The sequence below is a fragment of the Salarias fasciatus genome, chromosome 9, assembly GCF_902148845.1.
Source record: "Salarias fasciatus chromosome 9, fSalaFa1.1, whole genome shotgun sequence".
Taxonomy (NCBI): domain Eukaryota; kingdom Metazoa; phylum Chordata; class Actinopteri; order Blenniiformes; family Blenniidae; genus Salarias; species Salarias fasciatus.
This window is the reverse complement of record NC_043753.1, coordinates 2345031-2371503: the sequence shown is the minus strand read 5'-3', so window position 1 is coordinate 2371503 and position 26473 is coordinate 2345031.

Sequence of the window (26473 nt, the reverse complement as noted above, 5' to 3'; positions counted from 1 at the left end):
TTGTCTCCCTTTATACAATCTGTTGTCTCCATCAACAATGTACTGGCCAAGTTTTTCTTCTTTCTAAGAGATACAGACTGGAGTGACTTCAGTGGGCGGGGCTAGCCCATCACTACTTCCTGGTTCCTGAGCCAATCAGATGTGAGTTCCCTGGAAGCCATCTTTTTTAAATTTGGACTGCAGTTCCTATTTGAAATACTGGGGGCCAATTCTAATTAATGGGCCTTTAATAGCGAGGGATTATTTCATAAATTAGTTAAAATTTTAAATATTTTAGACATATTAAAGGCTAGAAGTAATGCAGATGACAATCCATGTTGTGGAAAGTGTTGGAGTCTGGAGTTGAAATGTTCTTAATAATACTTATGTTTTTAATGCATTTTAACTGTATTATTTTATATTCTATTATTTATTATGTATGTTTTCTTTCCTAAAATGGCTGATAGTGATCGTTCTCCATGTTAAAAGCCTGAAGTGTCTTCACTCGTACTTCGTGTTTGTTTTAATTTCAGTTTAAAAGCTCTCAGGTACTTTTAACATGCCCGCCTCCTCATCTCAAATATTTCTTTCTTGTATTTGTTCATACTGCTGATATATGATATAACTGAAATTTTATTTGTACTTGTCGAATTTAAAATTTCAAGAAACTTATGTTGACAAAAAAAAAACAAAACAAAATGAAGGCCAATGCTGAGGATGCCGTGGCCTCCAGGTGGCGCCGCGAAACACATAATAATACCACCGTATAATAACTACCTTCAACATAATTACGTTGAATTGAATTATTTTTATTATATAGACTTTCTTTAGAAGTGGAAGTAAATCTCTGACAGATGAGGCGCCACATTCAGTCGGGTCGGGTCTGCAGTCGGGCGGTTTTATCACCAAATAAATATTGATTAATTCCATTACATTGGAAAATACACCAAGTGATCTTTACTGCTGTGGTTTTAAAACAACTGAAAACAAACTGTTTTTTTGGCCTGATTTGCTTCGAGGTAATTTCTGCATTACGAGAAGAAGAAGAAAAAAACCCGCTGCCTTTAATTTGACTCTAGCTTCTATTAAATACTTATACAGCTATTTAAATGTAATGATAATGAGAGAGTGATACATTTTGTTACCCACTGCATGTCAACAGAGAAACTCAGTCCTGTGGAAAGAATCATCACCACAGCATCTCTGATGTCAGATTTTTGTTTTTTCTCTGACATTTGATCTCCTGAAGACTCTCACTGGCCTCAAAAGCTTCATATTGTGGATGTCAACAGGTTTTTGAGGGGCTCAAACTATTCGCTTCATAATTATATTAGAATAAAATACACTGAAACTGTGATGGAGTAACATCAAAACAACCTATTAAAAACTTCAAGCTCTTGTCATTTGTACCCGTTTTCAGGAAGAGTCTCTTCGTTCTGTGTTGTCACTTCATCTGAGAGAAAATCACTTTAAACACAAGCTTCACAGCTGAATTCAACTTTTCTTGTAATCATTTGGCTCTAAAGTGCAACGACACATTTAACCTGTCAAACATTACAGTAATACTCTTTTTGAATCGTTTTGTTTGCCTTGTCATTTGATGCTGCTAATATTTCAAAACTTACAGGTGAATCTGTGACCACTAGATGTCACTATAGGACACCAGAATGCTGCTACAGTAAAACTTCTAAAGCTAATTTTGGTGAAGTTAAATCTCAACAGGGGCAATAAGTATGACATTTTTTTTTCCCTTTTCATGAAGCATTGTTTTACAGATGTAACTTAAAAATCTAAATGCTGAAAAACACTAAACATATATATTTATTCCAATCTTTAAATGGAAGCAGGGGATTTCTCAGGACACAGAACCTACATGATTTATTCTGTGCTTCTTTTAGCTCTGGTTTTGTTTTCACCAGATAATGACTGAAGGGTTATCTGATTCCACAGCTACTGTACCTAATGCTGCTTCCCAGCATCTGCCTTCTGTCTCTTTAATGAGCGAAGGAAAGGCGACAGTGTGTAGTAGTGTGTTGTAGTTGATAATGGCGTCTCACATTGCTGTCATTACGTGTGTGTAGAGGATTCACCAGCCACCAGATGGACGTTTAAACTCATTGGAATCAGACTCAAATGATCACATAGCAGGAGTCCAAACTACAAACCCATTAAACACACGATTCATAACATGCATTACATGTCAAAACCCTGAGACGTGATGTATACTTCCTCCTGTTTCAGCCGAGAGCAGGACGATGAGGACGGAACTGTACTGAAGTGGACAGTGGAGAGTTTGAACACTGCACCAGGATGTGTGTTTCTGCGGAGGCTGCAGATGGTCAGCTCAGCAGAAATCTGGCGTTCGCGTCAACATCATGAATCCGATGAGCCAACATGCTTTGTGTCGACGATCCAGGCCTGTGCTGCTGCTGCCGCCGCCGCTGCTGTGGTGTGGGGAGAGTTTTCTTGGAAGGTTTCGGACTCAGCAGCCCTCCATCACTGTGGCCTGTCAGGGGGTCGGTGTAGAGCATGTTCCCTCCCTCCCGATTCATACTGAACGTCTCCTGTTGCTGGTGTCAAACTGCTGTGATGCAAGTGACTTTGGTGGATTCCTCCTGCTTCCATTTCACTGGGCTGCTGTTTAAATGTCTGAAATATCTGCAGTCACCTGCAGGAGGAGCACTTGATGCCATGCAGCTCCCTGTGGTGATGAATAGGGCTTCACATGCTTGGTGCTTGACCTTTGAACTTCTTTTTAGTGAAATATTCTCATTGCTGTTTTGATTTACTGAATCGCTCAATTGGGCCTCGTTTACACAACGACACGGACATTGGGAGAAAACAGACACTCATCTGGACAGACGCCTGAGTTCCATTGTTACTGTGGTGACTGTCAACTCTGAGACGAGCAGGACCAGGTGAATCTGGACCCGGAGTGCACACAAAACAGCAGCATTTCAGACAATTTACCATTTTTCTCCATGGATTTAGAGTCAGAGTGTTTATTAAAAAGTTGCGTTTCATCCATCTACGTGGAGACGGAGTCAGAAAGTTTTAGAAAAGTTGCACTGTGTTTCCATTTCCGGTGACTGTGAGCGCCATCATCATGTGAACGGCAGGGTTGGGGAGTAACCGTTTTACCCTAGATGAAACAACCGTTTAACCCTAAATGAAACAACCCGCGTTGCCATGAATTTCACCACCTGCTGCTGGAGTCATGGCTGCTCCAGAGAGAGAAACTCAGTCTTTGGCTAGAAACTTAGACATCATTTTGTATTGAAGTCATATGAGGCCTATAACCTCTCTGTAGAATGTAAATTCTGCCTCCCAGCTGTGAAAATGCTCTCAACATCCAGGGACTCATCAAACCTGAAGACACATCTACAGGTATGAAACACACCTGAACTCACAGTGAAGCTAAAGTGTTCTTAGCCTGCTAACCTGTCAGAACCACAGCCTCACCAGGCTGAACTCAGAAGAATCTGATGGAGGCAATAATACGAGGGGGGACCCAAAAGAAACCGGACTGTGGTTATAACTCTTTATTTTTTTATTTTCATATTTAATCAAACTGTCACCTTCAAAGTCCTCTCCTTCGGCTTGAATCCAGCGCTGCAGCCGGGATTTCCACTGCTCAGAACAGGCATGCTCCTGCGTAATGGTCCCTTTAAGAGCTTTCTTCGATTTTTTTTGCGCCTCTTCCACGTCATCAAATCTCCGCCCCTTCAGTTCCATGTTCATTCTTGGGTAGAGAAAAAAGTTGCACGGGGCTAAATGGAGGGGATACGGCGGATGGAGCAGCAGGGCCATGCCGTTTTTCATCAGGAACTGTTTTACGCGCAGAGCCCTGTGGGTAAAACAGTCCCCCCTCTCCCACAGCGCCGCCGCTTCAGCCTGACCGCCTCCCGGAGCGCCGCCGCAGGGAGGATCTTCCCAAAGAGCCTCCATCGTCCTCCAGCTGCCTGTCCAGCTCCTGGCACATGTCCACGCCAGCCTGGTTCTGCTCCGTGGTTCAGAGGCGCCGGACCATTTTCGCATTTTTCGAAGAAGTGGGCGGGACTGTAGTAACATAAACACTGCCTGTGAGCTGCCTGTGTGTCTTTGGGAGGTGAAATTTTTCATTTATGCTTAAGGCTTTGCTATAGCGACATATAACGGCCACAAGTCTGAAATCATTCTTGTTTTTTTTTTTTATAACCACAGTCCGGTTTCTTTTGGGTCCCCCCTCGTATCTTCAGCCTGGATGGGGGATTTACTGGAGACTGCATGTTTCCTTCTGTCACTGAGGAATGAATCAACTCTGAACTCTTGAAAAAATACTTTCCATGGCCGACCTGAATACAAAGCACTGCTCCTCACTACAGCAGTACAGCTACACAGCAGACTGAGGATAGAATATACGAGGGCGTACCCAAAAGTTCCTGGAATTTGACTAACTTTTTATTTCTGACATTTCAAAATAAAACATCACCGTCGCCTTCAAAATAATCTCCATCCGCATTAATGCAGCGCTCCAGCCGTGTCTCCCACTTCACAAATGTGTCGTCAGACCCGCTCGTAATTGTGCCATTTTTTGCCGGCTGCGATTTTTCTGTCACCTCCTCCACATCTGCAAACCGCTGTCCCTTCAGCTGCTTCTTCAACCTGGGGAACAAGAAAAAGTCACTGGAGGCTTCATCTGGCGAATCAGGTGGATGGGAGAGGAGATTCATCTCATTGTTCTCCAGAAACTGCGTGAGGCGCAGCGCCGTGTCCGCTGGCGCTCTGTGGTGGTGGATCAACCGGCTCCACTCCGCCACGACGCTCTGCTTCCTCCTCACATCCTCACGGAGCGTCTGAGGACTTCCTGTAGTAGTCCTGGTTTACAGTCTGACCTGGAGGGACAGACTCGCTGTGGACGAGACCCTGGACAGCCAAAGAGCAGCTCAGCGTTGTTTTCACGGCTGAGCGGACCTGACGCGCCGACATCTGGCCCTTCTCAAACCCCCGGACCACTCATGGACCTGAGTCTTCCCCAGAGCATCATCCTTGTAGGCTTGCTGCAACAAGCTGAGTGTTTCTGCTGCTGTTTTTTCCCAGCAAAAAGCAGAATTTAATGTTTGCGCGCTGCTCTGGCTTCCCAGTCAATGTCGCCATTTTGGAGAAAATCGCAGACCACCGCTGCACTCTGTTACTATAAATAGCGCCTGACAGGCGTCAGTGTAACTCTGGGAGCTCAGCTTTTCTACAGATATGCACAAGGCTTACCTGCAGCACCTCTGACGGCCAGAAGTCGAAACTCATTATTATTAGTATTTTATGACCTAATTCTGGTTTCTTTTGGGTACCTCCTCGTAAATGTGTGTTAACACTGTCATTGTGGCTCCTGCTGCTGCTGGACTGTAGAGCTACCAGAGGAACACAGTCTGGACTGATGGACCTGAACCTGAGACAGAAAGAAGGAAAGTCAGATTCTCAGTAGGTTTAGAGGTTAAAGGTCATGTTGTTGGTGTTAATTGGGGCCGAACTTCACAGAGTTCAGCAGAGTTCAGAACACTCAGAGCGTTAAGTGTTTACTGTGTAGAGTTGTCAATACACAATGAGGATGACACGTTGGATTTGTCTTTATTTTTATGTTTGCGGGGGAAGTAATCTAAAAGTAACTAAAAGTAATCTGGTATGTTACTTTTTAATTGAAGTAATTAGAGCAAGTTACCGATTACATTTTTTTGACAAGTAACTTGTAATTGTACCGGATTACAATTTTAAAGTAACCCTCCCAACCCTGGTGAACGGACATCCAAACCGTGAAGGAAGTTTTCTGTTTTCACTTTGTCACAGTGTCATGTAAACAGGTACTGAGTTTTAGCAAAGAAAGTGTAGACCTGTCAGTTTCTCTTCATGCAGCAGCTTCTGCCGTGACGACTGTCCTGCACGGAAAACTCTTACAGACAGAATTTGTCATTTTCTCTGGACAGTTTTGTGCAACATGTGTGAGAATTCCAGATGAAGTTTGGAACAAATTATTGAGCTAAATGCATTATTTATGTGGCATACACAAAGTTTTCGAGACAAGATTGGAAAAGACCACGAACAACTGTGAGCAATATCGGCTGATACCAGTATCAACGCCGATATATCGTGGATCCCAAAGCAATTCTATATGAGCAAGCAGAGGAGAAGGTGGAGAGCAAAAACTCAATTTAACAAGAAGAAACCTGAAGAACCAGACTGAGAGGAGACTTTCAGGCAGAACCAGAACCAGAAAAAAGTATTGTTGCTCATCACCTTTAAGGTTTTTATATCATCCAGCTTTAACAGCTTCCGTTTCTGAGATACAGTGAAATGATGATTTTGAAACTTTTCGTCGTGTTTTCCTTTGATACAGCTGCAAATATTGTAGTGAGGAGACACGAGAAGTTCACCTCAGCAGGATGTTGAACACCATCCTTGAGTGAGAATGACACTTTCTGGGAAGGTACCCATGCTTATTTTTTTTAACTATTTTTCTATTATTGATGCCTCCTGCAGCAGGTGTGTATTATTGAGAAGCGACAGCAGCACCAGCAGGAGCTTCACACTTGTAGAGGTTCCTGCAGTGGCAGAAAAAAAAAAAAAAAAAAAACTCCCTCCAGAAGCTCCCTGTGCAGAGCAGCGAAGCTCTTTTTCAACGGATTCAGATTCCGTCTCCATCATTAATTAGCTTTGTGAAGCTTGGACAGGCAGAGTGTGGAAGTCTCAACGGTTTAATTTTTAAATACTGTCAAAAGCAAACAGCGTTCTTTGTACTGACATGCAGTCACGCGCTCTTAAAAAGGTAAAGACGCTTGTTTCTGGAGCCGTGGATTGGATTATATCAGAGCGCCGTGATGAACCGCGTCAGGCCTGATAACGATGCTAATGAGGACGGAAAACAAACACTGTGTTCGAGGATGGGATCTTCACTGGGTCGCCGTCTACAGTCTGAAAACACTGCCACACCGTCTCCATGGAAACGGGAGAGGAAGCCGCGCATGTGCTCCAGTTGTTCTGTTACAAAAACAAACCACGGTGCCAGTGGCGCCGTAGTTTGTGGCTGAAGTTGTACACTGCACGTAAACGGACATCATTTAATTAAAAATATGCAGCTTTACTGCTTGTTTCTTACAGTTCCTCCTTTTATTTGCCACCTGATCGATTTATTCAGCTGTAAAAGCAGCATGTGTTTTGCACCCGAGTGCTTTGTTATTGCAGAGTTTTGATCTGCGACATGAAAGAGACTCAAGTCTCCTTTTGACACTTCATGGAGTCAGTTTTTTTGCTGAATTTCACCGTATCTCTCCCAGACCTGGACAACGATTCTCTGGGGCCAAAACAGAAAGGTAATCAGAAGTGTCATCCCCGACCAAGCTCAGTTAATTTAGGGTTTTGTGCAGCTGCTTGTGGCAGTCCTGCTCCTCCCACACAAGGACATCTGTTCCCCCCGTGGGAACCATTCTTTTTTTTTTTTTTTTTTGGTGCAGATCAGCTCAACTCGGAGGCCACATTACTAAATGTCTACAGGTTGCTGACACACAGCGAAAATGCTTGTTTTTCACGGGGGAAGCGGAGGTTTAATCGGACAGGTCACAACCACAAAGCTTTAGTCACAGCCAGGAGCTGGAACCAGGGTGGAGGAAGCAGCTCCACCCTCACAGGATGGTTTCATCCACCGATTCATCTCTGGGAGCGTTGAATGATTTTAACCCTGACAGGTCCGCACTGCCACCGCTTTATAGAACATTTAAAACTTTTTAATCACGTGTTAAGTCTGTTTTGGCCGTTGAAAGGAGAACTTTGGTGATATTTAAGCTCCTTCACAGGCTGAGATATCAGGGGGTTCTGGGCGTCTGGTATGTCTGAATATGGACCAGGACCACGCTCTCAGAAGACCTCCTGATGTGTGGAGTCAGTGTCATTGAATGCAGTGGTGATGGCTTTGTAGACTACTGGATAAATCAAACGTTATATTTACTCCATGAGTGGATGATAAACGTCATGGTACTGCAGGATGAGAGTGAACTGATGGAGCGGAGTGTTGGTGGGATTTCCCTCTGGCTGTGACCTTTATGTTTCCAGTCGTCTTCTAAAATAATGGCGCAGAACGAGTCCACCATCCGCTTTGTCACTTGTGACCAGGATGCGATTATCGTCAGGCCTCAGGAGGCCGGAGAACAACTTATCAGGAAGACACATTGAGCAGCCTGTGAATGTCTGCTGAGGTGTGGAGCTGTAGACGAGCTCTGGACTCCACCATGGAAAAAATGGAGTCTACTTTTTGGAAGGTTTCTTTGATTGAAATGATCCAAACTCTGGTTCAAGACAAAAAGGCAAACTTTAGCTCCATTTTTACAAACCTAAAAAAACCTAAAATCCAAATGACAAAAATCACAAAATCTTTGAGATTACAAGCGAAAACGACATGCAGACGACAGACTGAGACGCTGGAGAGCTGCTAGCACAGCAGAACCAACAGAAGACGCCCAACTTCTACCACAGAGACCAGCTGGAGACAATCACACCCTCAGACACATCAGGAAAATGGCAATGAGAAACCCCGAGGGGAAGTAGAGGAGCCTGAAACGAGAGACAGAGTTAGAATCTCAATACAAACTCAACGTCAACCATGACAGTACTTTCCACTTTCCATCCAGTTAGGAATAAAGACAGTCATACGTACAGATTCTTCAATAACTTTTTCTGGATTCTGAGAGATAAATTCAAAATGTTTTAATCTAAAGTAAGGAAGGAGGACCTGGGACAACGAGGTTCTGGCACAAGAATGATGGTTAACTCTGATTTATACACACCTCCAACAGCTTTACAGTCTACAGCACCCATGGAGCTGTGAGTAGACCGAGAAACCGAACTCGCTTTTCTGGAGTCTATCAGGCAGATTTAATCATGTTGCTAGTGTGTGAATCTCTTCAGTACTTCATGATACCCAGTCCTGGTATTGGTGCATCACTGCCCACAAGCAAAGCATTTCCCAGAGGCACTCCCTCCCCTGCAAGGAGATTCATGATCATGCACATACATGTATTTGTGTTTCAATGTCCATCTCTGGATTTCATGATAACATGTTTGTTTCAGATCATCTGACACCTCCATTAAAACTTCTCCTCTCATTCATCTTCCCAAAAAGCTTTAGGACTAAATGCCCTTGGAATGTCATGAAACTAAAGTCAAAGGTAAATCCAGTTTGCTTTCTTTTAGGTATCTGTCAAATTAAAGCTTTTTCTTCTGGTGAAAGTAGAACCGGAGCGGCAGGATGGGACTCCCCGGCCCAGAGTTTGGCGGCTGCAGTCCTTCCAGCCTCAGCGGGGAAGCAGGCAGCGAATCTCATCCGCTGGCAGTTGTCCTTGAATCCCAGTTTGAGAGCATCGCCGGTGCCCAGTCCTCCTCGCAAACACCGTAATCTGGAGGAAGGCAAACAGCCCGCCGCTGCTTAACATGCGCGGCGCCGTCCTCCGACCCGGCAACGCCGACGACCTCTGATCGTACGGCGGGCCGCCCGCGGAAGGCGCTCTCGGACGACGCTTATCGGCCGGACTGCCGCCATCGAGCAGGACCTTTTAATAGAGACTGGTTTATCTATTTATGAGGATTTGTTGGAAGGGGGGGGCATTTCCGTCAGCCTTGATAACGAGCCTTAAGGAGAGCGCGGGGGGCGGCTCGCCCTGCAGGTGTGTTCTCGTCACCTGAAGACTCAGATGCATGTGAGCGAGTGTTTGCTTGACGTGGGAAGCATCTTTCTCTGAGGCAGTGTTCAAGGACACGCAGGCTGTGCACGTCCATACAGATGAGAGCTCCGGCACACACACATTCATCACCGCTCTCCTCAGAACAGTTATTCTCTCGCACGGCGCCACCGGTTGCAGCTCAAAACCCAATCCAAACATTAAAAACCATCCAGTCACAGAATGAATGGGATCAGTCTCTCTTCCCGTCTCCGTCCAGCTGCCTGAGAATCGGCCTACATAGGTCTACATAGAGCTGCACGCTGACAGAAAAAGCAATAAATAAACAATAAATCCTTTCTATTGGAAATATTTAAATATTAAATATAATAAAACAACATAATTGATGCAGGAATCCAGAGAACATGCTGTGTCTTAGTATTCAAGTGAGACTTTCTGTTCTGAGTCTTTCTTGTTTTGGTTTTGGTGAAATGAGTCTTTTCAGAATATTAGATTAATTCAGAACTAGAAATGGGCTTTTTTTTTTTTTTTTTTCTAAATGATCAGACCTGAAGAAAGTGATGGCAGCAAACGTCTAATTTTACCCTACATTTCCAAAGGTTTATCTCATTGTGTGCTGTCTGACGGCAGAGATTTAATTCCGGATTCAGTTCTTTGTGAAAGAGCGCTGCGATCCAAGGCATTTGTCCTGTGTCAAGAAAGTGTCTTGCTCAAGAACATTTGGGAATTAAACCTGCAACCATCCGATCGAGAGACACCCAGTCGACTGTGGCACCCACTCATTGTGGCTGGATGATGTTTACCCATAATGCCTCTGTTTCCTCTCTATTGCCGGTTCAGAATGAACTGGTTTCAATGGGACTTTTTCTATTTCCAAGCACCGTATTTGTCAGACGCACAAAGCAGAAGGGGTGACCTTACATATTTGTCAGACACACCGTTTTTCTCTCATTCTGCTCGGTTCCGCGATGAGAGGCGGCGGAATGTATTTCGGTTCTTGTCTTTTATTCCCGTCGGGTTTAGTCAGCACTTCGCTCGGGCGCATGGTTTGGTTTTGTTTGTGGTTCTGGCCTTTGGTTCACCCTGAAGGCGTGCTTCTCCTCACTTTAATAAAAGGTTCACCTTTTGTGGGAAATAAATTGCTCTTTTCGCTGCGTTCGGCCTCGCCCGGCCCGGCGCCGCTCTCCGCGCCGAGCCTTCCATTAGACCGGGATATTTATGCAAAGCCAGTGTCTGCATCCTCGGGGTTGACAAAAACAGCGAAAGGGCAGTGTTGCAAACTTTAATGCTGAAATAGCAGAGCTGAGTGAGAGGAATAATCAAAGCCTGATATGAGAACGAGCCCGTCAGCCAGAACATTATGACCACTGATATGTGAACTGTTGGGTTCAGGAGGTCAGTACAGGCGCTGGAGCAGCAGTGATCCTGGAACAGAATCATCATTTTAAACAGCTTCATATGCTCAGATACAGACGTTTACACATTTTCTGGACCTCGTGGGTCTTTTCTTCGGCCCTGGACGATTGATCCAGCTATTTATAGACAAAGCAGTTTCAGGTGTACAACAGAATAAAGTTAATGCTGATGTCTAATTTCAAACTATTCCATCAACCTGTTTGTGTTTTTGATCTTTTTCTAATGAAGTGTAGGAAGACAGAATCCCTCAGTAATTACCAATCATCAATACGAGGAAGGGAGCCAATAGCGTCGCAGTAGTGGCGTCCGACGGTTAGAAAGAGGACAGGAGTGCAAATCCAGAGGTTTTTCAGAGGTGAACAAATTTCAAAATGCAATATTAAGCCAAACACAGTTTCTTAGTCTGATATCACTCAAAATACTCCAACAAAATCAACAATACTTGATAATTAATACCCATAATATGGGCTTTTAAAATACCATGTCTCCATGGAAACGGGGGAAATTATTTCTGTATTTCATGTTTTTATCTGTATCTGCTGTACAGACTTTAGATTGAACTTATTTATACCCTGCACTGAGCTATTTTCTTACATTTTTTTAGCTGTTAGAAGAGATGTTGCCAAACAGAATCTGAGCTTCTTAAATCTCCATGAACTTGAGCCACTTGTTGAAAAGCTGAACAACATTTGTCCAGAGGTGATGCTGTTAGAATATCATGAATAAACTGTTTTTAAACGGCAGCTTCCAGCATTAGGTGAATTAAATTTATAAATCATTTCAAAGATCAAACCCAAACAAATGACAAAAGCCAAGATTTTTAAACTCAAGGCTTCTGAGATCAAACCTTTCTGTACAAAGTTTCTCAAGCTGAAAATTCAAGTTTGATGCAAGTGCCTGAGTGTGCTCACTGTTATAAACGCCTTCATTATTCCTTCCACCTCAGTGATCAAAACTTGAGCTGAAATTGAAATAAACACGTTGTCGTCCTCCTCCGCTCTGAAAACTGTGTTTATGTTTGTCGGTCATATTTTCACAGCTTGTTTGGGAGAAATGTGAAAAAACTCCTGAAGCCAGGTGTTCTTCAGGCGAGCAAACTTTCAAATGATCCCGATTTATCTGAAATGAAAGGATTCTTTACGCGGGTGGATTCTGGAGCCATTTGCAGACGCTCATTGGTATTAATTTGTCTAAATTTAAGCACTTTGCTTCACTTCAGGTGATGTTGAAAGCCAATTAGCTTTAGACATGCTCCGAAATGTGATTAGTTAAACCTTTAAATGCAGAATGCACACACTGCGCTCATTTCTTCAAGCTCGGCTGTTTTTATTTTTTTTGTTTTTTTTTTTTTAATGGGAAATGAGTGGAGTTTCTTATTTCCAAACATGACTTTAATTTAGTAAATAGGATGGGTTTAATTACTTGTCATTGGGGAAAAGAAAGAGCCAGCGGTTCCCTCTATCTGCTGTCCTTGAGCGGCGGCGGCGGCGGCTGGATTTGCTGATTTAAAGGTTGACCAGGCAAAAAAAAAAAAGAGGAAATGCAGAAAAAAAACATTTTTAATCCTGCAGCTCTTTACACTCGATTATCAACGTTTGAATAGCAAGTCGAGCTCATTGTGTGGCGACAGAGAAAGTCTGACTGGTTTCCTGTCAGGCACAATTAAAAAGACCTGATGTAGTGAAGAAAGGACCCTCTGAGCCGAGTCCTGCCAGGTAGCTGTGTTTTCCTAATGCTGCTGTTATTTCCTCTCGGCCTGCTGAACAAACGCTGATTGTCACTTTCCGGAGTCAGCACTTGGCCTCAGAAAGACTCAACTTGCAGTCGGCCCCCGCCTTCAGGTTTTTTTGAGACACAGATTTTCTGCAAATGGCAACACTTTGTGGGCAGAAAGGAAACGGAGACAGAATGTTCCTCCATCATTAAAAGCTGAAACGCTCACCTTACAGTTTGTGTGGAAAAGAAATGGAGCCGAATGTAAGTTTTCAGAAAGCGCTCAGTGTTCATGATTCAAAAAACCTCTTTCCAGCAGATTCTGGAGATCTGGAAAGTAGCTGCCAAACATTACTCCCAGCGTGTCCACAGTTTTGGATATTGTGGCAAAAAATGAATAAATAAATAAATAAAAATAAAAACAATTTATATATATATATATATATATATATATATATATATATATATATATATATATATATACACACACACACACACACAGAGCACAGCTCTAATAATATATACATATATACATAAATATGTATGTATGTATAAATATATATATATATATATATATAAATATATATATATATACATATCTCATTAGAGCTGTGCTCTGTTTATTGAGCTTCTGTTTATTCAATTAGACATGAATAATCAGCAGGCATCACAGGTAACCAACAGGTAATTTGACACAGTTCTGTGTTCATGTGTCGTAAACCAAGTTATAAACAGATGAAATATTTTCTAATGAGCACACGCTTCCTCAAACTTCATTATATCACCAAACCCTCAGACAGAGAAGACAAGATAAATTCAGTCACGCCTCATTGTGACTCATATTTACCTTTATTAAGCCAGATTGTGTGTTGAAGGGAAATGTACTTTATTTTGCGTGTTTTCAGCGCCTGAAGAATGCCCAACGGGACGAAACATTGCACTGTCAAAACATGCGACTTAAGTTTCACTTTCATTTTTTTCATATTTGCACTCCTGATTTCAGTTTGTGCATTATACCAGCCTTTTCCTCGTGATTTTTCTGATAATTCGGCCGAGTTCAATATGGCAAATAATGAGGAATGGACCGTGTTTCACTGCTAAAAGCGCGAGTTTGCTTTATTGACGCTCAGCCGGAGCGCGGTGTGACTCTGGCGGCGCAGGACAGGTTCGGCTTGTTCACCCCCCACAGCGTTATTCAGCCAGGCTGGGCCAGGCAGACATCCACACTAAAATATATCAAAGTGAACTGCATAGCTTGCATGTGTAGACATAGCTCCCAGACCCAACTTTGAAAAGCACAGATTAACAGCGACATTTTTTTTTCTCACTCGATAAGAGTCTAGCGATAACGCAGCCCATTATCACCGTTATCGGCCCAGCTATAATACATACATACATATATATGTATATATGTATGTATGTATTAGGGATGAGTGAGTACACCACTATCTGTATCTGTTTACCCATCCAAATTACCTGTATCCATATCTGTACTCGGAGGGGGTGTGGCCTAAACCGGAAGTGGGCGTGGTTTAACCGGAAATGGGATGGGGCAGAAATTGGCACACTATTTCAAGTCTGAAATTGATATGGATTGCTCAGAAGTTGCGATATTTGTTCTTTATTTGAAAACTATTTACAGAACAGTCTCAATGATACAATTTACAAGTTGTTTTTTTTATTTTAGTCAGAACATGAACATTTTAAAGTTATATAAATGATTATTTATTCACACAACAGCCTCTGAATAAAGATTTGAATATTTTTGGTCACAATAGTGAAGGAACTATTTACAGAACAAGTATTTTATTGAGTCAGAACATGAATATTTTTAGTTGTATGAGTGAATTTACATAACAGCTTCTCTATAATTGTTGTCTGGACTCCAGCCTGAGTTCAAGGAAAGGAACAGGCCTTCCTGGGTTGAGACTGCCTCCCCCACGGTCCCCACCAGAATCTCCCCGGTGTCCCGGAAAACCTCTGATCCCCCCTGCTGAGCTTCCTGGTCCTGTCCGCGGCTGCAGCCCCGATCGTAGTGGACCTCGGTCCAGTTATCATCTCTCTCCCACAGATCACAGCCTCCCGCTGGAGCACAAGCCCAAATTAATATGAAAAAGAAGAGAAAAAAGGAAAAACAAAATTGCGAGGGAAAACGAAACTTAAAACCCCCAGGGAAAAAAAAAAAACCGAGCGTGCACAGTCGTGCGACGTTTCGACCTTAAAAGGTTTTCCTCAGGCACAATGCAGCTACAAAGAAATAAAATGCGTAATTTTTAATTTACCAGCACTGATTGGCTTCTCTCACAAGTCTCAGTGGAGCATGGAGCAGAATGAAGGACCAGTGAGGATCTCCCATCAGCACGAGGACGAATAATGACTGACAATGCTCGGGTTATACTCGGATTCGGAAAAAATGCATTATCTGTAACGAGTACTCTAGTAGTACTTTACTACGAGTACTTTAAAACGAGTATTCGGCTCACCCCTAACATATATATATATATATATATATATATATATATATATATATATATATATATATATATATATATATATATATACATACTCATGTATGTATAGTGTGGATCTACCACACCAAACAAGACTTCAGGTGCAGACTGTGCAAAGAAGCCCCAGAGACAGTACAGTACATCACAGCAGGGGGTCAGATGCTGGCAGGCAAGGCATACATGGAACGGCACAGCCAGGTAGCGGGCATCGTGTACAGGAACATATGTACCGAGTATGGACTGGAGGTCCCAGGGTCAAGATGGGAGACACCTCCAAAGGTGGTCCAGAACAATCGAGCCAAGATCCTGTGGGACTTCCAGATCCAGACTGACCAGCAGGTGACGGCCAATCAACCTGACATAGTGGTGGTGGATAAACAGCAGAAGACAGCTGTGGTGAGAGATGTAGCAATCCCAAGTGATGGAACATCAGGAAAAAGGAGCAGGAGAAGCTGGAGAAATACCAAGGGCTGAGGGAAGAGAGAGAGAGAGTGTGGGGTGTGAAGACAACAGTGATACCAGCAGTGATCGGGACACTGGGAGCAGGAACCCCCAAGCTGGGAGGATGGCTCCAGCAGAGACCAGGAACAACATCTGAGAGCTCTGTTCAAAAGAGCACAATCCCAGGACCAGCTAAGATCCTGCAGAACCCTCCAGCTCCCAGGCCTCTGGTAGAGGACCCGAGCTGGAAGGAGACAGACACAATACCGCCGGGGTGGGTATTTCTAAAAAAATACAACAGGTCTACAGGTGAAATCCTGTCAAATAAGAATTTTCATATTTCTATAATTTCAGTAAAATTTACTGTGGATAAAGGGAAAACAAGCAGAAAAACAAATAAAAATAGCCATCTAAACTACACAACATATCGGCATACAGTCACTGCAGTCAGATTTGTTAAACAGTAAATTAAATAATTTAGCTCTACATGTGACCAAAAGGCATTTTAAGTGATTTATTGAGAGAATTCTAGAACTGTGGCCCATAAAATTGGACAGAAAGTTGCTGTCTGGAGATTTGACAGAGGTCTTCTTGTTATCAATGAATTTACAACATAAATATGCTTGTTTGGAAATAATAATAATATTAATTTCTGAACAGAGGTGGAGAATGAGGCCATTCTTAAAAAAATGTTCTAAAAGTCAGGCTGAGTTTTCCCAGATTAGCCTTCATGTGAAGCAAACTAATGACGGCTGATTTGAGTGAATTTACTTTAAAAGACACAAACATCTGTCGGTGTTTAAGGCAGATGTGAGAAGTAATAACAGGCATTGCCAAAAGTGTGTCAAGTGTCGATTTTTCTTCAGTCAGTGAGGAAAAATTCATCATTTCCACATTCGAAAATGATTTGACTGAAACGTACACACACACAAACACAAAATACAGCTTAAAGCTTTAGCTTCAGTTGTTCCAGGTGATGTTGAATAATGTAACAGTGTCTGTCACCATCAACCATCCGTCCATCCATCCTCCATCCATCCATCGAACTAAAAGAATCAATCAATCCTCCAGATCACCGTCGAACTGTCTTCCTGATAAAGACATTTCATCGTCAGATTTTCACGGCGGATTGTTAAAACAGTTTCAGCAGTTCTTCATCTTCTGATGTTTTTTTCATGTGTTTACCCCGTTTGATATCTGATCGCTGTCTGCGTTTCCTCAGACACGTGAAGGAATCCGCCGCAAACGCAGTTTAGATTCTCTTCAAGGCCAGAACAGATAAACAGGAGCCTCTCTGCATCAAATCCACCTCTAAACAGCGGCCCACCTCTTTCAAAGCACAGCTTCCGCTGCTCAGGCCAGCCGCGTTCAGCTTGAATTAAAATCATTGTCTCGCCATTGCTGCTGTCGCGCCCGAGCTGCCGGCCTGAAGTCTTCATTTGCACGCTCTAATTGACATTACTGTCAGTTAATCACGTCCACCGCTGACTCTGATAACAGCCTTGGCTGCTAGCTGCTGCTGCTAGCCGCTGTTGCTGCTAGCTGCTAGCTGCTGCTGCTAGCTGCTGCTGCTAGCCGCTGTTGCTGCTAGCTGCTAGCTGCTGCTGCTAGCTGCTAGCTGCTGCTGCTGCTAGCCGCTGTTGCTGCTGCTGCTAGCTGCTGCTAATAAATGGATAAATATGATGCCATTTACTTATTTTTCATCCTTTGTCTTTGTATTTAGTGTTACACAACATTGGGATGTGTGTTAAATGTTAAATTTGAATGAAATGATTTGCAAACGCAACACAGCTACGAAGCTGAGCATTTTTACCATTTTATGGATGAATTTACCTTGAATTATTTGATACAGCACATCCTATAAAGTTGGAATAGAGTCTGAAAAAGGCTGAAAAGTGATGAAAAAAGTTCCCACGAGTCAGTGGAATTAAAAGCATATCTTCACCATCACTGGGTTTACAAGGAAACTAAGAAATTATCCAACTTTGGTTAATTAGTAATCCTAGAATCCTGCAACGCACCACAATAACACATTTTCCTCTCAAAACTGCAATGAAAGTTCTGATTTTCAATACATTTAAAGGAAGATGTTAAAGAAAGAGAAAGGCACGATATATATTTGTGTCGCTGAACTAATGATTTTCATTTATGACACTTCAGGAGCTTCTCTTCAAACATCTCATATGTTGTTTATACTTTATTGGAAATGTAAAAACCAAGATTTGAGGGACAAATCAAGGTTAAATCTCAGGAATTTGAATTCAGCTTTATTTATACAGAGTCAAATACAACACAGTCATTTCAGATCCACATGAGCAAGCAGAAGCAGCTGTGGAAGGAAAAAGTCCCTTTAAAAAGGAAGGAAATATTGTTTTATTGTTGTAATGTTGTTTTTGAGAGGTTGGGGTGAAGACAGGGAGATTAAACAATTCTCTGCAGCTTTTCACATAAAACATTAAGCAGTAGGGGCTGCAGGCCTACAATGTTTAAAGTGACAATTTTGCATTTTTGTTTCAGAAAAGTTCATCTTTACATGGAAATGGCAGAAACGTTGAAACTTATGTCTGTAATTATGTATTAATGTATTCTGCTAATTGCAACCTCACATGGGATTTATGCTTCTCTCTCTCTGTCTTTGCTAGCGATGGACGTTAGCAGCAGTCAGGAAGCTGCTGCGTCTTTACGGCGAGCTCCTCTCCGCCGCTGACGTCTCAAGGAGCTTCTCATTAGCGCCTAATGGCAGATGTTACGTGGCGGTCCAGAGCGACGCAGAGCGACTGAACACAGTTCATAAAACAGATCAGGATCCAGATGACGGAATAATACACAGCACTATATTTATTTTGTGACAGCTCGCTACCTTTATTTCCTTCAAAGAGCTCTTCCGTCGCAGGTACAGAATACTAATAGACTCTGGCTTTATCCCCGTCCTGCATTTCTTTTTTCCTTTATTTGTCGTTCAGCTACGTTGATCTGCTGTAGAGCCAAACAGAAAAATGTAAAACGAGCTTAAAAAAAGAAGTTTATGGACTGTTTAATGATGAGTTTAATTCCTTTATAGTGTTTTTGTAGATATGCTCAGAGGGAAACGAGGAAGTCATTCTCAGTTGGAATTATTCTTATGACTTTTTGACTTCCTTTCTCCCTGAATAGGCGCCGTCCGCCCTGATCACTCCATCTGCGGTGCTTACTCCTCAGCTTTCACTTCCACTGACAATTCAATTCACACACTCGAACAGCCACTAATTTCTGTCATTACTTCCACTTGACCGGATGAATCCCGCTCAGTTTAAACCCGCTGCGGGGCTCCAACTCTTTTTACACCTGATCGTCTGTCCAATATCTCATTGACCATCGCTGTGTCCTTCCAAGCGACTGTTATTTAAACATCCTCTCATCCAAACTGTTATTTTTCTAGTGTTTAAGTACTGAACCTCGAAAACAGAATTTAACTAAGAGGACTGATAAAGTATGTGTAGTTAAGTTCGTCTCCGCCTGGCTTGTGAAACTGTGACGACCAGCTCCAATCGGTTTGCTGTGATCCTTCACACCAGTGCACCATCACAAGTCCTGCATATTTTGCTCCCTTCGGTTATTTTGGACATTTGGTCATCAAAGTTGATGTGATAGAGGACGGGAGATTGTCCCAGTGCAGCATTAGGATTTGAGCTTGATGGCAAGATGACAGCTGGTCTTCAAAACTTCACATCTTCTGGGGTTTTCTCGGTCCTCCAGGGTCAGATTCTGTTAAAATGGGTTCATATCAGGAAAGGAAGCGGACGTGCGACGGGGTCATGGATGGACGAAGCATCTGGAGGCATGTGGGGGATGGATTCTGATCCAGCACATGCAAACTGCAGCAGACGTCGATGCAGGATTACTAATTCATAAATTACAGAACCTTCAATGGGAGGCATATTGGTGTTAGTGATCAATATACTTAATAAAGACCCGTGGAATCTACTGAATCTCCAGTTCAAAACAGAACTCATGTGGTGGATTTATAATGACTTACCTTCCTGTAGCGCTCCTCTCTCCTCTGACATGCATTCTTTTGAAGTGCTTGATCTTTAAAGCGTGCAGCCGGGTTATTCCAGGTTATCTTTCAAAAGTTTTGGCGTGTGACACTTTTGATCTTTGCTCATGTTGAACAGCTTTCACATTCAGAAAATGGGCCATTTCATTGTTTTGTGCTTCGAGGTTGGCTGTACTTTGAGTTTGCAATAACCAAACATCAGAACTCCTGCCTCCAGCTAAGACATGCAGATTCTGATGCCTTCTCTAAGCACTTCCTCCTTTGCATCCACCGAGAGTCGCAGTCAAGCCAGATGATGCTGAACCAAACTTCTGATACCAAATATCCAAACGTAGATATTTTTAAAGTCAAAGAAGTGGGCAGTTTCACAGATCTGCTCTACATATTTAGAAGTAAAATGATGTAATTTCCCAATACTTCCAATTAGTCAGAGAATCAAGACCTCTATAAACCAGGATCCTAGTTTGGAATCCACGGTACCAAATGTAGTTCATCCTCTCCTCCATAGCCCCTTTATCCAGCCTGGGGCTGTTTGTGAGCCGGACTCTGTTCAAGCCAACAAATTCTAAAATTCACAGCACTTCGTGGCTGGCTCGCCATTTATAAGAGAGGGAAAAAAAATAGAGAAAAAAACAAGAAAAACTTAACTAGTGAAATTCAAAGACAACAAACATCTATACACAGACTGAAAATAAGAAATTAAGTTGTCATTCAGGCATTTTTTCCAACTTTAAAGAAGTTGTAAAGAGAGTTTCTCCACTTTTCAAACTTAACAGTTTTTTCTCTCAAGGTCAGGAAACACTGCATCGTTGTCTGAACCTTCTACACGGGTCCACTTGTGTGTTTGGTGAAGAAGTAATCCTGTCCATATCTCAGACATTAGTCACCATCTGCGGCTGGCCGGTCACTGTGGGGGGTTCGCGCCGTGTGTTCCAGCCTCACCAGCTGCTAATCGGTTTGTTTGGAGGTGGATCCACTGGTGCAGAACCGCTTATATTTATTTGCAGCTCAGTTTTTGTGTGTTGCCACAGAGCTGTACTTTTTTTTGGCTTTCACCTTGATTTTTTTTAAAGTCAGCTTTACTTCAGCAAAAGCACAATGTCATGGATTTTATCTGAGGCCTGGAGGTAGTGAAAAAAGAAGAAGAAAAAAGATTTGAAATGTTGAAAGAGTGTGTAGACTTTGGGTACCCATTCCTTAACAGCCCCCGAGCTCCTCTGGCTCCCATAATCCAGCCGGTGTGAAAGCTTAGGATCATCAATTTCCTCTCACTTTAGCTGGAAATGTGTTGATAAATAATTTAACCCAGGGAAAATGATGAATAATATAGGAGCCCAAATATTATAACATTTATTATTGCGTCCTGTAGGAGGCGAGGGGCGGGGGTGAAGACATTAGCCACACTCCGCGGCCCCCGCCCGCCGCCTTCCTCCTCCGCCTCCCTGCTTGTGTTTCTCATCTGATGTTTTCTCTCGGCTCACCTCGGGGCAAGTGCATCTGCATTTTTCAGCCGAGTCCGCTCTGCAAAGTCAGTCCCTCCATCTCCATCACGGGGGTGCCTCTGCCTCAGACAATAAACAGCCCCGCCTCCCCCCCGGTAACGCTTTCCAATTAAATCTCTTCCATTTGTCGACTTGGAGATGCCACCTTTAAGTGAATTATGGTGGAAAATGGAGACGGATAAGAGGGGAGGGCCGGAGAGGAAGCATCTTTGTGCCATGTGTGAACTTAAGACAATGTATCCTCTCAGCACTGAAAGGCGGCGCAATTGATGGATGGATAGAAGGAGAAACAATGCAGCGGATAGACAGAGAGAGAGGAGGAAGAGAGGGAAGGTGATGCATGACCTCCAATTTCTCAAGGCTTTGTAATAAAAGGCTGCTGTGTGCTGTTCTCTGTCTCTGTCACATTAAAAGTAAATAAGACTAATAGCATGACGCCGGAAAACTCCACCGGCCCAGAGTGAAATATGCGTGCACGTGTGGCCGTCTGGCTGTATGGCTGCTCGCCGCTTCCCCCTCCGACAGCTCGGGCCTCATTATGCATTCATGCGCCGGCAGGATTATGAAGCACTCAAACGTCCCGCCTGCGATGGGCGCCGCGGTCGGGGACGTTTAGGATTTCTGAGAAATTGGCCAAACACTGATGCAGTTCCATGGTGGGAAACTTTTTTAAATGATCTCGAGTCCAATTTATCAGGAGTGAGTGAGGAGGGATTCGCCCTGCCGCTGTCAGATGACCGACCCTGAAAGCTTTCGCTGGAACTGTCCGCACTCCAGAAAGAAATGGCGTTTGGGGTAAAGCGAGTCGTCCTCCAAGCCACTTTAATCCGCCATCTCCACCTGTGTCCTCTAGGAAAAAAAATTAAAATAAACTCAAAAGTTACTGCTGATTTTATGGAAACACAATGTGGATTTCAGGAAGTGGATTTCACTTCCTGAAGCGTCCCGTTTGAAGATGCAGCACTAAAGTGGTATTTAGAGTCATGAAATCAGCACAGCTAAGAAGACGTAGTAAAACACTGATGTCCTTCATAGAAAACAAACACAACCAGCAGTGACACGTCTGCATCAGGACAGGAGAGTAAAATTCACTTGTAAAAATCAAGTTGAACGAGTGGAGACGAGGACCAAGAGGATAAAGACATTCACGGGTCACAGATCTCAGCAAGGCCCAGTTTACACCACAATGATTTCAACCAGAGTTGGGTAATTATTTTATGTAGAATATTTCAATTCAGAGAAGATTTGTTTAAGTTTTCTCACTGCACCTTTAAAATGGCTTCGTTTTAACTGATTCATCATTTCTTGTTTATCCTTTGTGGGACACTCTATTAGATTTCACTTTGAGTGTGCCTATCTCTCTGTCTGCCCTGTGATGGACAGATGACCAGCATGGCTGCCGCTTTAGCCAAAAGTCATTTGGGAACAATTCCAGCACCTAGTGGCCAAAAACTGAACAGATCGTTGTGGAACATGAATGCTTGAAATCTTTATGGGCCAGTAAGGGACAGTCCACAGAATGTCCACATGGGACGATGCCCTGATCTGATGGACAGAAGAAGGCTCACCTCATCCGGCCTCCCAGGGAGCCGAAGACAGGTTTCCTGCCGACGACGGACACAACGGCAGGATGTGCTTCAGCTGTGCCTGATTGTCTGTCTCAGCATCTCCGGTGTCTCTGGTGGTCGGTTCGGCCTGTGGTTCTGTTTGGATTAAGTTCCTGTGTCTCAGTGTTTGATTTTATTAGGAGCAAGAATTCCCAAAACATCCAAAAAACTAAAATGTCCCAAAACACAAACCTGGAGATCACAGAAACAGTGTTAACCGCATCAATAACAGTGTAGATAACCGAGGAATCTTTTCAGCAAATTCCTTTACCACGTAGCTTTGAAGGCCTAAATCTGCTCAAAAACGCACAAATCTTAGCACACAATCAACAACTGGTAAAAAAAATGTCGTATTTTGGGGAAGATCCACATCAAAACCAAACCTGGAGAGGCAGCTGAATAAATCACATCTCCAACAGTTTTTGTTTTTGGGAGCCACTTCGGCCAAAATCACAATTCTGCACATTTCTAAGATCTTCTAACTTCTGCTGAGGAGTTTGAGCTGCATGGAGTTGGAGGAGTGAAGTCAGGAAGCCAAACTTTGATGTCTATTTTATATGACAGTGCTGATTTTAACCCGGGCTCTTCCTTTGAGTTCCACCTCGTGATTGAGGCCCGGCTGAGTGGCAGGCTAATCACCCCGCTACATGTGAGAACGCTGCCGCTAATTGGACTCGTGGGACAGTAAGCAAGCGCGCTGATTGAACAGGATAGTTTTTGAATGAGTTGTTAGTATAGTTAGGGTTCTCTTTTATCTTTGCCTTTCACTCCGTCTGAGGCAGCCGAGTTCTGTTTCTGGAGAGCTGAAAGTTGAAGATTTGTTAAGTTTAATTACCGGGGCTTTTGACCGTGGCAGTCTTCTGCCTGTGGGCATCAGGAGAACCTTTAGCAATGCTGCTCAGACTTTGTGTTTTGTGTGAAAATCTATCTCAGTGCACCAGTGATGGGTCCGTCTCCATCTCTTTTACACAATAAAAACAACGCTCCACAGAGGGATTAAGCTCCTGAACCCCTGAACAGTCTCACACTGCTCTCCGTCATTTTGCTGCCATCAGAAAAAAAAGAAAAGGAAAAAAAAAACAAGCGTCCTTCTGTCAAAACTGGAGAAAACTGGAGAAATGTCTGATAAACTCCAACAGACAGTTCATAAAGAAGAGTGGCAGTTAGCAGAGGATTACTGTGAGGGGGCTTATGAGCTTCCCCAGTAAACTGTTTGACACACAAGTTGTAAAGCTTTGTAATACTTTTGTTTTAATTTGAAACCCAAGCTTCTCCCTGTCTCCCAGATTTACACCCAGTTGGGGAGTTTCCTTGGAGTGACTCAGCTTTTATTTTTTATTCCTTCCCTCTACTTTCCTGTTGGATTGTTGGATCAGTCCATCCGTCCGTCAGAAGTTGGATGGATGAAGACCTCCAGACCGTTCCATCCTGCAGGGTCATGGGGGTCTGGATCCAGTCCCAGCTGGCAGAATAGACCCCGGACCGGGAACCATCCATCCACTGTGCAGTCGGGTCTTGAACCGTGATGAGTCAGAAAAATGGCAGCAGAGCTACATTTCTATACATGAAGCACGTTTAACCAGTCGACCGGCCTTGATGCCCTTTACGTGATACGTCACTTTCACCTCTGCACACACACATTAAGATGGCTGCCGTGTGAAGAGCGGGCTCATTATCAGCTGTAACCTGGGGTTAAGCGCCTGCTTTAATGACATTTGCTCATATGGACAGGATGAGACAGGAGCTTGAACCCTAAACCGTGCAACTGGAAGCCAGCATGCTCCACCGACTGAGCAGATCAGGCTGTAGTTCTGCTGTTGTGTTTTCTGCTCACATCCTCTGGTTTTTCATTGTCTTCCAGTCTGATTCCTTACAAATTAAAGTGAAGAAACATGAGAATTATCACCCGTAGCGTCTCATTTCGCCTTTATTGTACTGTCTACAGACATCCAGAGGCTACTTTTGATACGTCGGTCACTGTATTGTCGAGAAGTTTCAAGAAGATGGTGATACCGACCGGCTTTAAACACTAAAGCATTCTGGGGTGTGTGGAAAAACAGACTTTTTTATGAGCACAACACTGATTGCACAGAATTACAAGCATTACCAACTAACCTGTCCTGCATCTTATGGGACTGTGGGAGGAAACCTGCCTCTTACTAGAGAAAACATGCAAACTGCACAGGGAAAGGTCTGGAATCAAACCGAACCGACAGTCTAGGGACAAGAGGACAGTCAGGAGCTACTGGGGCGCAGCGTCCTCCACCGTTCAGAAACACCAAGACGTTTTCAAACATGACGTGAAGAACGTATTTCCACCACTAGGTGATCAAATCGAGGGCAATTAACACATTTAAAGCGAGACTGAGTGCTACTAAGATTAAACCAAAAACCTGCAGTTTCCTTTTAGTGTCCAACTTGTCTACTAATCAAAAGAAAGAACTGAAACACAAAGTCTGGCCCACTTTTCCTGAATGCTTCTACTTTATACGGCTGGAGTTAACGGTTCTTCTGCACATGCTCAGTAGAGAGCCACGTCTTCCTCCAGAGAGTCATGACTCCCAGCCCAGAGACTCCAGGGACGCCGTGGTTTTAGCGATGCCATTCCAGACGGACGTCCAAGTCCTCCCACTGATGTTTGAAGTCCATTGTTCTCTGCAGCGTGTGTGTGTGTGTGTGTGTGTGTGTGTGTGTGTGTGTGTGTGTGGTTTCACTTCAAAAACTACATGAGTATTTCTGTATCAGTGTCTCATCTTCCTGAGACGAGAACTGGCTTCAGTCCAAACTACTCCTCACACTTTTTCTGTGATGTTGAACCAAAAAAGAGAGTTGAAGAGATGTTATTCATCACTTTGATGGACAATAAGCATGAAGTCGCAGTTTTGTCTTGTCAGTGAGTTTTTCGTATTTAGATGATTCTCTCTGGTGTGACGTGACGGTGCTGCAGCTACATTTCATGCTCGCAGCCCAATCCACATTTTCTGCATATTTAAAGAGATGAAACAGGACTTGGAGGATCCGGAGTCTGCTCCGGGTTTCTCCCAAACGAGGCCAGCTGGATTTGTCCACATATGAGCCTCTCAGCTCAATCACATCTCGTGCACGCGGTGGCTTTGCTTTCATTTATTAATGTCTGGTGCTAACGCAGGCCCGGAGGACGCGGCGGCTCACGCCACGCCTGGCAGGAAGTCCTGTTTATTTATTAAGTCGTGTGACGGCGGGATTTCCATCCTGTGTTTGGGGACGGAAGATGACATGACGGCTGGGATTGTGACCCCGGGCAGGATCCAGCCAGGCTCTCCAACCTGGTCTCTGAGCTAATGGTCAACCCGACACTTCCCACAGCAGTAATGTGGAGTGAGTGTGACTGTCTGAGCTCATACATGTCTCCGAGTGAGGAGTGTGAGTGTGTGTGTGTGTGTGTGAAGCTGGCACTAACGAGTTCCCTCCTCGGCAGTATGTTTTATTTAACAAACAGTCCGAGCGCAGCGCTGTTGACACCAGCAGCCATAAACAACCGAGGCTCAGCCTGACAGACGGAGGGCAGGGAGCTAAATCACACGGCCCGGTC